The following is a 14,594-nucleotide window of genomic DNA, read 5'->3' as shown; positions in this document are numbered from 1 at the left end:
AATGGAAAATCATTGAAATTGTCATAAAGGCCATTTCTAAATTCCTATCTATGTTATGCCCCATGTTGCAGAGCTTCTGCATATTTACATTCTGATGTATTTTTCTTTCTTCACCACACAAGCCATTCAAATCTCTCAGGTGTCAATTCTGCATAGTGCATTAACAAAAGAGGGACTAGCAGTGCCTAGAGAGTCGGCAACTGTGTCATTTCCATGGAATCAGACGACAGTGTGATGATTGATGTTGGATGTTATTGATGCCTCAAATACAAATAGCTCAAAACAAGAAAAAAAAATCCAAGCACTTCTGAATCATTCTGAGTATATTAAAATAGAAACAACTAAAGCATCTCTGTCCTTTTAGTAAAGCTAAGAAAACATAGATTGATATACAGATTAGATTAAGATTAGACTTTATGTCAGAAATAAAAGAATAAAAAAACAGATTTGCAATTGCAAAGGAAGCTGAAAATCCAGGAGGGACGATTGTATAACAGCTGGAGAGCTTTTTTTTGTAAGGGTGGCACTATCAGGGAAGACATAACTAGTAATGATTATTATGTGCGTCTCTTACCACATTTTTTGAGCCTGATATGCTCTATAAGGTTCAAAATGGTAGCACAAGCCCTTGCCAGAATGAGTAACGGTTTTGCCATTCCCAGAGGGAGAGGAAACAGGAAAAGTATTTCATTTCTTTTGTCTCAACATTAATCAGCTGCTGAACGCCTCAAGGTGAACACTGGTAATCAAAAGGAAATAACTGGCATGACATTCATCTCTTTTTGTGTGCTGTGTCAAAACCTTGGAGACATAAAAAAAAAGAAAAAATACTCCGCCACAAGCGGCCGCCAGCGAACAGCAAACCATTACGGTGACCTGATGATCAATGGAGGTCATAAAATGAAGTTCCACATGAACAGATAAATCCTAGTGGAAGAAGAAGAGGCACTTGTCAGTCTCTACGTGGTGGAGGAGCGCCAAAGCCAAAAGCCTTGTTTTTTTCAGGAGAGAGGCCCGATTTATCCCAGATTCCTCTGTGGGATCAGTGACTCACGGTAACTTTATTACTCAACTGCAGGGTTCAGAACGAGCTCTATTGCATCAGTCCGTAAAGGTATTTTACTGAAGTTCTGCATATCACAGGTGCCTTTGTGCACCCAGGGACAACCCCCCTCCCTGGCAAGGCTTAAAGGCTTTTCATTTAAAAAAAAATATATTGATGCTGCTTCAAAATACAAGCCATGACGTGGTCCTTAATATGACTTGAAATCAAAATATGCTATGATTCCATTGGATGGTAAAGGACATACAAACATGCTCAAAATTCACCCCCTATGTTATCTGCACGATTCTACCTAAGAGCTATGAAAACCCTTAGAGGAAGTTTTGTTAATCTCATCACAGCTGCACAAACAAAAATGAGCAATTGAGCATGTTTTCCACTGTGACATAACTAAATACGCACTAGAGCTAAGCTGATATGGTGCAGTACTGGTGGTAATCAAATTTATTTATGGAAGGGAACGAATTAGAGAGCGTATAAAAGTTTGTTCTGGGGATATCAGAATCCATAAAAAGCATTATAGGATGGATAAGAGGATGTTCACATGGGAGGGCACCAATATTCTTGCAGGAAAACACTGAATGTTACATTGCTAACTGCTTGATTGTCTGGTGCATAAATGTATATTTGTGTGGAAATAGCTCAACGTGCATGCAAATGTTTTGCAAAGTAATGATTCAAAATGAGGCTCAATCTCAGAATTAAAGGCTGCACACTCTTGTTTGAGCCAGTTCTTTCAATTGTCCTTGCTCTCCTGGGCATCTGAGCACAACAGATCATTATCATTTCCCAATAAATGTGCTAAACACATTTGCGCCATCCTGCCAAATTAATCGCCAAGGGACTGCCTGTAGTGTTTGCCAATCACCATCAATCTGGACTGCCCAGGCTGCATACAGATGACTGGTTTGTGATCCATACATGCAGCAGCCTTTCCAAAACAGCAGTATTGCAATTTGTGCCAGTGCATGTTGTAGCGTTAGATCACATTGTTTTCAACGGGGACATTAGCAGTCACATCAGGCCACACTATGATTTCCCATGGAGGACGAGCGATTAAAAGGACTGGTTCTCACAGCAGCAGCAGCAGCAGCAGAAAAAATAGACACATTTCTCATTCATTACTGATGAGCCTGTTTAGCCTCCACAGATGAAACCAGAGAACTGAGCTTATCAATGATTTATTCTTTCTGTCTCAAATTTCAATGAGGGCAAAGCTAGAATTGTTTCAGCTCAAGTCAAGTCATTATATCACCCACAGTAATTAACAGTAAACAAAAGGGCAGAAAACAAAACCATTTAGAGAAGTTAAGAGTGATCAATTGCATTGACCCAAGTTATTGTGGAGCACAAATGAGAACACATCTCCGCAGAATAGATCCACTTTACTTTCTCATTACTAAAGACACAAGGCTTAATGCGTGCTTGCAACACAGATCTAAAATGTATTGTGGCCAACTTAAATATATTCATCACATTGTTTCACCATGCTTTCGTATATATAAGCCGAAAGTTACTCTTCCAGTTTCTCACAGAATAAATTTCAAAGTCCTGCTGATGGTGTATAAAGCATTAAATGGTTTAGGGCCGAAATATATCTCTGACCTCCTACTCAACTACGAGCCGTCCCAAATTCATCCGGTACTGGTCTTCTAACTGTGCCTAGAGTCAGAGGTAAACAGGGTGAGGCAGCATTTAGTTTCTATGCACCCACTATCTGGAACAAACTCCCAGAAACCTGCAGGTCTGCCAGAACCCTCAGTGCCTTTAAATCAACACTGAAGACCTTTTTGTTCGCTGACGCCTTTTATTAACTGTACTGTAACATTATTTTATTATTTTATATCTTTTTAATCTGTTTTATCTCCCTTCTATTTTACTTCTTTTTATATCTGTTTTAATTGCTCTTGTTTGTTTTTAAATAATGTATGTTTAAATTTGCTTTTATGTTCTCGTTTTGCTAATATGTAAAGCACTTTGAGTTGCCTTGTTGCGGAAAATGTGCTATACAAATAAACTTGCCTTGCCTACTCTTACCGACGCCTCCTCTGTTAATTTGTGCACAAAATGCAGTAGAGGTATAGCAGTGCTGAAAAAAAAGTTTGCACGGTTGAACACACTTTGTTGATCAGTCAACTTTGCCTGACGAGTGTAAGAAAAACATAAAGAAAAAACTAAATATCTTTAGTCAAGATCAGCTATAAAAGTCAAGGCAAATATTCGATACATCTGCGCGCGCACACAGACACGCACACACTTTGTACACAGACAGAATATATGGTAAACTTTCAAGGCAGTGCAATTGCATACAAAGCCAATGACTTGACTTGACTTTTCAAAATGTGTCTAACACTTGCCAGAATTTGTGTTTTTAACTATGCTAAAATTGAATGATTAAAAAATGGCAAAGTATGTAAGATTAGGTCCCAAAGTCCCCCAAAAAATAAGCAGCATTCTCTGCTCTGGCAGTCTGGGGGCTTGTCTGCCAAAGGCACTGAAACCACAGCCTCTGTGATTTCCATGATTGACAGCTGCTGTTTACCTTGTCCCCCTTCTCATTTGTCTGTTTTCATCTATTCTCTGATTTCCTTAAGACCTGGTATGTTTAATTAATGTTGGTATTGGCACAATGTTGGTAAAGCAAACATTTAATCTGCTGCTGTGACAAGACTTAATGTTGGATGATACTCTGTGGTCTTAAATTTAAGTCTTAGAGAAGATGGGTTGGTATCATAGCATTCATCTGTTCACTGATAGATTTGAAATCATTCAAACATTCTTTTTCACTATCGCCAAGCAAAGTAGAGTACCATTTCCTTCATCTGTCTCATTCTGGTCTACTTTGTACACTCATTTATTAATGAACATTTAACTGTAAATAAGTGTGTGATTCATTGCCAAGTTTTTGTCTATGAATATTTCTTCAAGAGAGAATAAGGATCATTGTATTCAGAATCTACAACTGATAGATTATGAGACTGATTCATTTCGTTTATATATTTTTTCTCATAATGAAGGTGATGCAAAGAAATACATTTTCTTTTAGCAAATAAACAAAACTGGAATGTAAATGAACAAGTTTTGAAAGGCTTCCATCAGGGTCAAACTTGAAAGCAGCTCATATCCAGCCACTTTCTACTTAGAAATCACCAATCACTGGAGCAACACATCTGTCCAGCTCAGCCTGCCCTCCCACCCTGTGGCCCATCCAGCACGTTTCACAGCTCAGGAGATAGAAAGTAATCAACAGACTTCCAGGAAACCAAACAATGTTATATTTCCTGCCAAGCGGAGATGTCATTCAAGTCGACCCCTGGGTCAAGGCCAGTTTGCTTATGTGAGCGAGGATCTGGGGACCTATTTGATGCCAGTGCTGGACTTGATGGGAGCAGATGGATCGCTCGCTGCTGATGTTTGGCCATCTGCAGCTGCCAGAAGTTTGAAGTTGCGCTTTCTCCTTTTATGTTCTTATTTATGGGTGGAAGGAGGAAGGGCTTTGGTGTTTATGTTCCTCAGCTGTACTGTGACAGAGCTTCAGCGAAGGGGCTGCAATTGGATCACAAATGTAATTTCTGAAATTCTGAATTCGTGATTAAATTATATTTTTGTCAGGTTTTTCTTAATGTCTCTGGAAATCCACATATGGGTTAGTTATTTCAGTTGCTTAGACCTATGCTCAGGTTTAAGTTGGGTTGAAGCACACAAGGTCACCAAACTCCTACATACTGCTGTAAAACTAATAAGAGGGTAATATATTGAACAAAGCAAGAAAACTCCTGTACACATCCTGACAGCAGGGAGTGCAGTTTTACCGACCCTTCTGAACTGTGCGGTTTCCCAGAGATCAGGAGGAGGAACCACATGAAGTCCAGCTAAAACATTTCTTGTCTCTTCAAGCTGATGAGCGGGACACTTTGTTAATGAAGTATTCTGTTGACATACAGCACAGTGTTGGTTGCTCATTATCCATTCTACTGGTATAAATACACATTTCCTGTTATTGTTAGGTTTTGGCCTGCCAAAGCTCGGAGAGCTTGTTAGCCTTTGAGTATGGTATTAAACAGCCTTTAATGACACTTGAATTGTGTTTTTTTTGTGTATTTTTATTTACCTCATTCAGTAGGAAGGTGAAGTTCTATTGTATGTTAGAAATTCAATGAATTTATTTAGTGTGTAACTTATGAAATAAGGTTCAGTGATGGGACAAAAATACTGCATAGGGGTCTAAAACATAGCTCTGGCTTCTCTATAGAGGAATACACACAAAACTCTGCCCTCAAGCATCACACTTGTATGTACTTTGGCTGCTGTTGTGAAATATTTTGGCTGACTTTGCTTAGTCTTTGTACTAGTTTTTAGCTTCAACATTTTTAATGGACTTTGGAAACCAGTCTTTTTTGGAAGCCATTCAGAAAATATGCGAGAAAATATTGGGGAATCTACTGAAGAAACCATCCTGGCTAGAGAAAATGAAGACCTCACGAATTGTATTTTAAGTATTTAAAGCTATTAAAAAGTAAGCGGCCCCACCCTCGCAAGTGCAGCAAAATTAAGTGGAAAGTGAGGGAAAATGTCAATCAACAGCTTGTACACACCCACACAGTGCTGAGCAGAGGTCTAATCAGCTCAAATAAATGAAAACACCTTATGAAGGGGGTTTAATATGCAAATATGCATGAAAACTACACAAAGAGTTTGCACCCAGAAAAAGTGCATGCTTATTCAACTATTACGTCATATGTGAGCGGTCTAAAAAGAGATTTGTTTTCAGATTAGAGCTGCTGTCACACAAGTAAGTGGCCCGTCTAAGAGCTTGTACATGCCGTACTGTAACTTTCCATTCACGCAAAAGGCTGAAAGGTGCTTTTGCTCATAATGAGATCTAGTTGGTGTAATGTCTAATCGTTTCACCTTTACAAAGCTCTTAATTGAAAGCTTAAGGTCACCGCAAGGAGAGGGCCACGGCTTGTTAATTTCATGAGCAGTTTGTAGTGCCTCAATTGTAGGGAGCCTGGATCTCAACATTCAGAGACGTGACCCTCGGCCTGCCTGTGGCCATCTATTCAGTCAGGTCCCTCTGCAGATTCAGAGGCTCAGCAGCTCTGTGCTGCAGAGGTGTCAGGTAGTGGTGCTGCAAGAGGCAGGCACACAAGGTACTGAAGGATAACAGAGACTACAGATACATGGCGTATTATGTATGCGTCCTCCATAAATTCAAAATGTACAGTACAGTGATTGCACAACTTCACTTATATAGGTTTTTATGCACAGTTGCCAGTTTAATACACCTCATGAAAACCACTGCGGTCTAATACAACGGCTCTACATTGAATCCAACCTTCATGAAGGTTACAATGTTCAGCTTGTGTTGAGCTGCAGCAGAAAATGTAACAACAGTTTCAGATTTCTGTGAAAACGTGTGCTGTGTGACTGGAGGTGCTTTGTTGATCACACAACATGTGATCTTCATATGAGGAGGCAAAGTGAGAAAACAAGCAAACAAATTCCAGTGAATTCCAGTTCGTCAACTCCAAATACATTTTGTCAGGGTCGACTATAATTCAGCAGACATTTAATATTTTACACACACACACACACACACACACACACACACACACACACACACACTCTGCCTAATCCAAATGCTATCCCTCACTTCCTAAAAGTATCATGGCCATAATATTAACCAAAGCTGTCCTAAACAAATACACAAAACTCACAATGTACAAAACATAGAAGTAGTATCCATGATGTCACAGGTTTCTGAGGAACCAAAGTGGAGCTCAGTGAGTTTCTCCAGCCACTCTTAGAAGTTAGTTAAGAAACTAGGCAATATGGCACATTGCGTTGCCGCGGCTTATTTCTGTCTGACTCCCTGCTTTGAAAAATTAATAAATTAAGAGCTCTATAGAGACTATAGAAAGGCTATATAGGCTGCAGTGATCAAAACTACTTTTTAAACCAGGCTGTAAATGTATTTATTACTACAGTAAATTTGGACATTTCAACATCGGGGTTTATGGGGATTGACTCAATTTTGGAGCCAGTCTGAGGCGGTCATTTGAGTACATTTTAATTTTCAGCTGTAGAGCTTGATGCTTGGTGTAATAATAGTGTATAAAAGAAGTGGACATAGCTACCATGCCCCATTGATTTGTGGTCTGCCGTTTTGAAGCCTTGAGTTTAATATTTCCTATATTGCAATTTTGGCTTAGCCGCTGTCACTATCTTGATTTGGGAGCCAGAAGTGATGCCATACATTCCATACAATTGCAGGGCAGGAATTATAAGACAGCCAAATGACCAGTGCCATAGATGCCCCAGAAAATGGCCATAATGACCCTTTTAAATATCCACACAGCCAGTTTGACATGGTCTGTTTTGAACTGGCTGTCAAAGTGGCTCTTAAAGGAAAGTCATGGATTTCATCGAACAGTAGCACCACATTTCTCCCACTACTGCAAATAGAGTAAGAGTGAGACAACTAACCCGCAAGTTTACAACAATTATAGTGATTTGATAAGCACAAGCAGCAAATCACTGTACAGTGTAAGTATTAATACAAGTGTGTATAAAGTTTACCATGATGTCGCTTTGGGCAAACCAAGGAAGATTTCAGATTCAGATCGGATTTCTTTTTGGAGCCAGACGAGTAGCCCCCCCTCTGGCCATTTGACAGAATGAAGGTTTAAGGCACTTCTGCATTGGCTTCACTTTTCAGACCCAGAAGCTTCGTCTGCTTCTTTTATACAGTCTGTGGGTGTGAGAAAAACTACTAATAAAAGGTGTAAAGCAAGGCCTGTTGTAGCCTACCCCTTATACTGTACTACAGCTAAGCCACAGCCACAATTACCTTGGTTATGGTGAAATTTTCTTTGAAGTAATCAGAAGATCAGAAGCCACTGCAAAAAAACACTCTCTGTGAGGACGAGATCCCCCGCAGACCGAAGCCGTGAGGAGAGGTTTGGCACTTGAGCCACAGGTTATCCAACAATATGCTGAGACCTTTGACGCTAATGTTCTCCCATGTGGTCTCATCATCCACCCAGATGCTCCACACCTTGAAGCCAGACTGGCAAAGAGGTTGACCCAAGTGAGGACCCTCCCTATGGCTTGGTCGAGGTCAAGTGCCCTGATGGAAATAACACTGGAGAGGCATCACATACAGTTTGTTGAGGGTCAAATAAAACTGAGGGAGACACACTCCTACCGCTGGCAAATCCAGGGACAGCTGATGGTCACAAGCTTAGCTTAGTGTGATCTGGTTACAGATATGAGGAGTGATTTCACAGTGGAGAGGGTATAGAGAGATTAGCTCAAAGAAATCATGGCCGAGGTTGATAAATTCTACGTTGGCACATACATTCTCCTTTTGTTGGGGGGAAAAAAGACAAGAAAAGGTGACATGCTGACATAGGTGGAAGACATGTTAAGATATTTTGTCAAAGTAAAACTACCAATACAATAATCCTACTTAGTTAAAAGGTACAGAAGCATTTTAGCTAAATGTACGTTGAGTACAAAAGTATTTGTTCTGCAGTTAAATGGCTCTTGGGACCAATATGTATTTTATCATTAGGTGGTAAAAATTAATGTATCATTGCTTCCACCTCGCTTTGGCCCAGTACACAGTCCTGGATGCAAAGGGCTCAACTGATCAAAAATAATGAAAAAAATAAACAAATCTTAAAGTATTGTACAGATTATTGCTCATTATCTTGTACTAGAAATTACTTTGACAGTAGAATTTCCAGCTGCAGAATCTTACATACTATTTTCATGTAACAACCCTGAACTCAAAATTTAGCAAAAAGTAAAAACTACAAAAGTATTACTGGTTTGGTTACTGTAAAAAATAATGAGGGCTCAGGTTTTAAAATTACCTAATTTACCCCAAGGTGACCAATTGTCCATTTCCTAGCAACATACTACAATCACTCGGAGGCGGATGGCATAGTTGTGTTCTTGCACCACTACTGCTGCTGCTTCAACACACTCCATTTCACAAACCATTTCCTCCACATCACAACCACTACTTCTTAGTGTTTTTGTCCAGCATGGGTTTTCTTCTGAGCTATTACACAGAAATTTGGCAGGGACAGCCCGTGGTTTCAAATGTTTGCTACTGGACCGGGTGGTCTTGATCTTTCTCCTCCTGAAAGTGCAAGGAACACATGAGTGGTGCCTTCTTTCTGGTGTCTATTCTTGCCGGATGGTCACACCAAAAGTTAAAGTCATTCTCTCCTTACTTTACTTACACAAATTTGACCACAGGTTTAACACTAAAGTCTAGCTAAAGTTGAATAATTTCAACTCCCGCGACATGTGAAACTGCACCTGCTTGGCGTTGCCTGGTGTAACTCTGTGCCTACTTTTTCACACAGCTATGGACAAAATGTATCTCCATTTTAGACTTTCTTTGGCAGGAAAGTTGTGAAACGACAAATACTGCTATTTTTTTCTTTCAAATCCAAACACGGTGTACTACAAGCTTAGCTGCGTTTAGACTTTTGTTTTGGCAGTGAGTTACCTTTAGTGCCGGAACTGAAGTAAAGTTTTCTCAACAGATGTTTTATGCACCCAGAAATGAGAAATAAGCCTATGTGTTCCATTTTGTTTTTGCCATCAGTTAATGCAGCGTTTATTTTCTTTATCAGCATGGCAGAGCGAGTGCAGCACACAGTGCAGCATTGTGGGAAACTTTCCTCCTCCCTGACTTTTCCATCTAGCGTTGAAACTGAAACATCATTGCTGTCTCTAGACATCTGGCAATCACTTGGCAATGACTTAGGCATATGCTTGGTCTCAGTGTTTTTTTAATTAATCTCAGTGCTATAAATTTCCATCGTGGTCTTGCCTGCCAGATTCCAGTGTGTCATGTTCTGTCTGTCTCTGCAATTGTCTTCATTGGCATTATCATTCACGTCATGGTCATGGACCGAAGCCAAGAGCTTGATTGGATCAGGAGTCACCGAACTTCCAGTTTTAATTGAATTGAAGCTGCTCTCTCCCCAGGAGTCTACCAGTGGCCCACGGGTAGATAATACTAAGCAGAGCATTAAGAATATGCATGAGGTGGTTAGGGCGCATTAACTAGAGGCTTTATAGAGGTTAGTAGCCAATGAACAGCAATAAATAGTTTTGTTTTCTTTGACATTTTCGTGGTCAAAATACATGCGCTTGATATCAGGCTGAGAAAAAGGATTATAAACAAACCATTACTTTGAAAACTATAAAGCCTGAATAAATATTTCATGAAAAATGTGAAGATAAATGCGGCTCTATGAAACGGAAGTTGTGCCCTCTTCTGATCATAAATTTTGTATCTCTATCATGATTGTCAGATACTTTTCTTTTGTTCCGGGCTTCACATGAAGAATCGTCAGGCTGGAAAATAGTTATTAGTTGTTTTTTTTCCATTTTGTTTTTTCCCCCCACAAAAGCCTGGCATCCCTCTGCCATGTTTTCCCTCAGCTGTTTTTCAGCTTGGAGGAAGCGTCCAAAAATTACTCATTAGTATCTATATAATCCACCATAGAGTGAGTTCACTGTTTTTCACGGTGTTGTCCAAACGCATAGTGAGAATTATTGTACCCTATATAAAAGGTATCCCATAATGAATTGAGAAAAGTAATGTATAACAGATGGTCACTAAACAAGCACTATACACCATCGTGCTTTGTGAAGAAAGAATAAATGGCAAATGAGAATTCTCAGAAGCTCAGTGGCTTCCGCTTTCGCTGCTGCTGCTGCCCCCGACAAAACAAACAACAGAACATGCAGAAAGTTCACATGAGTCTCAGGGAGTTACGGGGAATGAGTCATATTTTAAGTTATTCTTCCAAAATTAATTAAAATTTCTGTATATGTGTATTTGTACACACCACATGCTCACGTCCCACTGATCAATTAGCGCAAATTCTTTTATCCTCCTGGAATCTCCAGACCAAAAGGCTTTAATACTTTTGTCAGAACACACCTCAAACGGATATCAGAGTTCTGCCTGAATCAAATGGCTGGCGGGCCTGCGACTGCTTCATCCCAGCTTGGAAGTGGAACTCTGCCGCTCTGCTGTTTCACAGAGGGGCCCAAATGAGCCATCATATTTATATTCGTAGTCGCATCATCAAGATTTCTTTTGAGAATAAAGAAAGCATTAATCAAAAGCCGAAAAAAGACTTCAAACTTCATACAGAATATGCAATATAAATGTGATTTTGGAGAACTAATATTCACAATGAGATGAAAAAGGAAATTTTTTGTGGACTATTTAAACAAGTTGTCTGTAACATAGATAACAGCTGATGCCAAAAATATTGACATATACAAACCATATTATGTGATTTAAAACACATGGTCATCTTTAAGTCTCATTATTTCATTGTATTCTGATCTGCTTGAACTGCAGTTCAATACAAAAGAAAACTACATGTGAAGAAGTAGTAAACCCAGTAGTCGAGCTTCTCAAAAGCATGCATTGGTGTCTTTAAGAGCACCTGCTTATAGCAGAAATGACAGTTCATGTACTCAGTCCCTGTAAGAGCCAAGGTTACAGTAGATCCATCAAGTGTGAAGCTGAAGTGTCCTTGAGAGAGATGGTTAACCCTCACCCCTCAGTGCCAGACCCTTTGATCATCAGACGCTGTCAAGGGCTGAACTGTAATTCACACCCGCTCAAGTACGCCGTTTTTGTCATCTGTTCGTTCATAGGCTGAACTTTACTCACGTGTTGTCTCGTGCAGCCTTGAATCATTGACTTATCTACAAATTTAACCAATGGTCTTGGCAAAAGATGGAACAAACTGTTTTAAAGCTTAAACCGAGTGATAGCTGAAGATAACTGATGTTGACAGCCAACCTGGCAAGTCTGGGATCATTTTATGTCTACGGAAGCCAAGAGGGACAAAAGCCCAAGTTTGTTTGGATGAAATGCTTTGTCACAGATTTTTAGGCAGTACTTTGCTTTTCATTCATCGTTTGTGCTGCCAGTTACCATGACTGAAACCAGAATTGTATTTAGGCAGATTGATTCTTCTGCACTTCATTCCGCAGCTGATTTCACTTTAATTAACCACATTGTTGTAATTGTTCTTTAACTTAAGGGCTAAATGTCCACATATCAGATTGTCTATTGCATTCAGCGTCCTTGACTACTACCCCTTGATTTAGCTGTGTTACAATAATAACTGGTGCTCTTCAAATTCACCAAGGCCAAGAGGTTTACAGACAGACGGATGGCTTCTATGGTATAGTAAATTCAATCTACAAATAATGGGGGATTTACAACTTCTAGTGCTGGATAGATGGACGCATGGAAGGACTATATTTGCTGGCAAGAGTCCTGGCTGGATTTTTCTGAGCAGAGAAGATAGCTGTAGCCAGATTGGAGTAGGATGTATCTGTTTTGCCTATAAATGTTTCTGTTTCATCATACTCTGGAAAGGCTGCACAACCCTCCCACTGCACATTGCATTTAATTTCTTCATTCACACTCTTGAACATGTAACATTTCATAGACATAGACTGACAATGTGATTGATGCTGGTGGCTTGATTGGTTCTCAATATGCAGAGCAAAGACATTTGAAAACACAGAAGTCCTTGTTTATTTGTGCTAGGGTGGTTTACTCACTTATTCAAGTGTGTCAAAGCTTCATTCATTTACTTTATGTCAACAAGGATAATCTACTCCATATCAATACTGCTTTCTAGGGAGTCCTAGAATACATAAAAAAAACAACAATAAAACAATAGCAGCCTGACTTTCAGCAACCGCAGAGTAACAAAACAGTGTCAGGCCAGAGTTACAGTTGGCCGACAGAGCTGCATGTCTCACGACAGGCCAGAGACCGAATGACTCCACTTTGAAGAGAAATCAAGTAACTATACTGACAGTGGTCTTTGCTCTTTCAAGGATTCCAGGAGGTGTCAGGTCTGTTTTGGCAGAACCTGGAAGTTGCTCCATATTTTAACAAATCCACATGCTTCACGTATATTTGCAGTACACCTTCTCTTTCCCATGGTTATGTCTGCCTGTCGTCCCTTTTTTGTGTTTTTCCTGGGAGTCTATGGAAAGAGGCTGTAGACGCTGTTTGCTGTACAGATTGTAAAGCAGTCCGAGGCAATTTTTGAGCTACTTAAATAAAATTGACTGGATCAAACTAATAAGCGGGATTTGAAATGTAATGAAAAACTCTAACCTGGATGTCAGAACAGAATCTGCAGACCACTACTATCATTTGTTTTGTTTGTGTCTCTACGTTGATTTCAATATACCGCATATGGATGTAGAGAGGATTATCCTGGTGAAAGAAATTCTTCCGATGTGATTGTAATTATTGTCATGACCTGAATATGGGTTAACTCCTGACCTTTGGGAACAGTACAGTATGTGTATGTGTGTAAGTAAATTGCCCTTTAAGATCAAATTATTTTGTTACACAATGGTTAGTATCGGGACTGAAGGAGCTTAATATATGAAAATCATATTGTATGATGTATTTTTTTTGTGATGTTTATGTGTCAGCATATTATGGTTACCTGCAAAAACATCAAGAAAAATTCCGTGAAGGGATCATTAAAATCTTGTCTCCAGTTTGTGAAAACATTGCTCCAAAATTCAGTCAATTCAGGTAAAAATATGACAGAAAACATGACATTGTGCACAGAGATCTACTATACTTTTTCTTTTTTCTGCACATACACTGCAGTAGGAAACCAGCCTGAGCTTTTACAAAGATAACTCCCAGCTCCCAGAGTGAAACAAACCTCCCTCTCATGTAAAAAACGAATCCAGGTAATATGCAAATGGCTCTATTGAAAATCCTCTCAAATTATAGCAAAATAAAACATAAAAAAAAACATAAACTGAATTTAACAGCTTTTATGTGGTTTGCTGTGAAGACAGTACATTCTCCTGTGTCATCAAGCTCTGCAGATTTAATACTGTCGCCCCTGATAAAATATTCATCTGTACAGTATGGTGAGTGGCCATTTAAACCACCAGGAGAAGTGAATTGCCCTGCCATTCCCCCTCACCCAGGTAATCAGACTCAAATTGAAAATATCCAGCCACCAATTTCAGTCCGAGTTTCAATATTCCCTGCCTGCCAGTATGATGTCCAATCTCTGCGGAGCCTGCTGTCTGTAAAAGTGGAGACAATATCAGTGGCTTATGAATGAGATTTGAATTTCATGGCCCAGTATCATTTACAGTCAGTAAATTGGGCAATATGTATTCTGTACCCTTAAAAGGCCTTCTGCTTGTGATTTGAGTGGGGAAGCAGTTGGGTCATAGAAACGGCATCATATTATTTAGCCATACATGTGTTCCCATCAACAATTATATTCCCATTTTTTTTGCAGATGCCAGGTTGAAATGAATAAGAGACTGAACAATGTCCCGTATGATTTAACGGTGAGCTCGCAGCTTGACACTCCCTGCAGGCCTCTACAACGCAGGCTCACAGTATGTTCTCGGAAATATTTTCCTTCTGTTGCTAATGGAAACAGATGACAGAGGAATAGCACGT

This window comes from Pempheris klunzingeri, chromosome 7 (assembly GCF_042242105.1).
Source record: "Pempheris klunzingeri isolate RE-2024b chromosome 7, fPemKlu1.hap1, whole genome shotgun sequence".
In the NCBI taxonomy this organism is placed as follows: Eukaryota; Metazoa; Chordata; class Actinopteri; order Acropomatiformes; family Pempheridae; genus Pempheris; species Pempheris klunzingeri.
The sequence above is the reverse complement of the archived record's forward strand: the minus strand, read 5'-3'. Positions refer to the sequence as shown.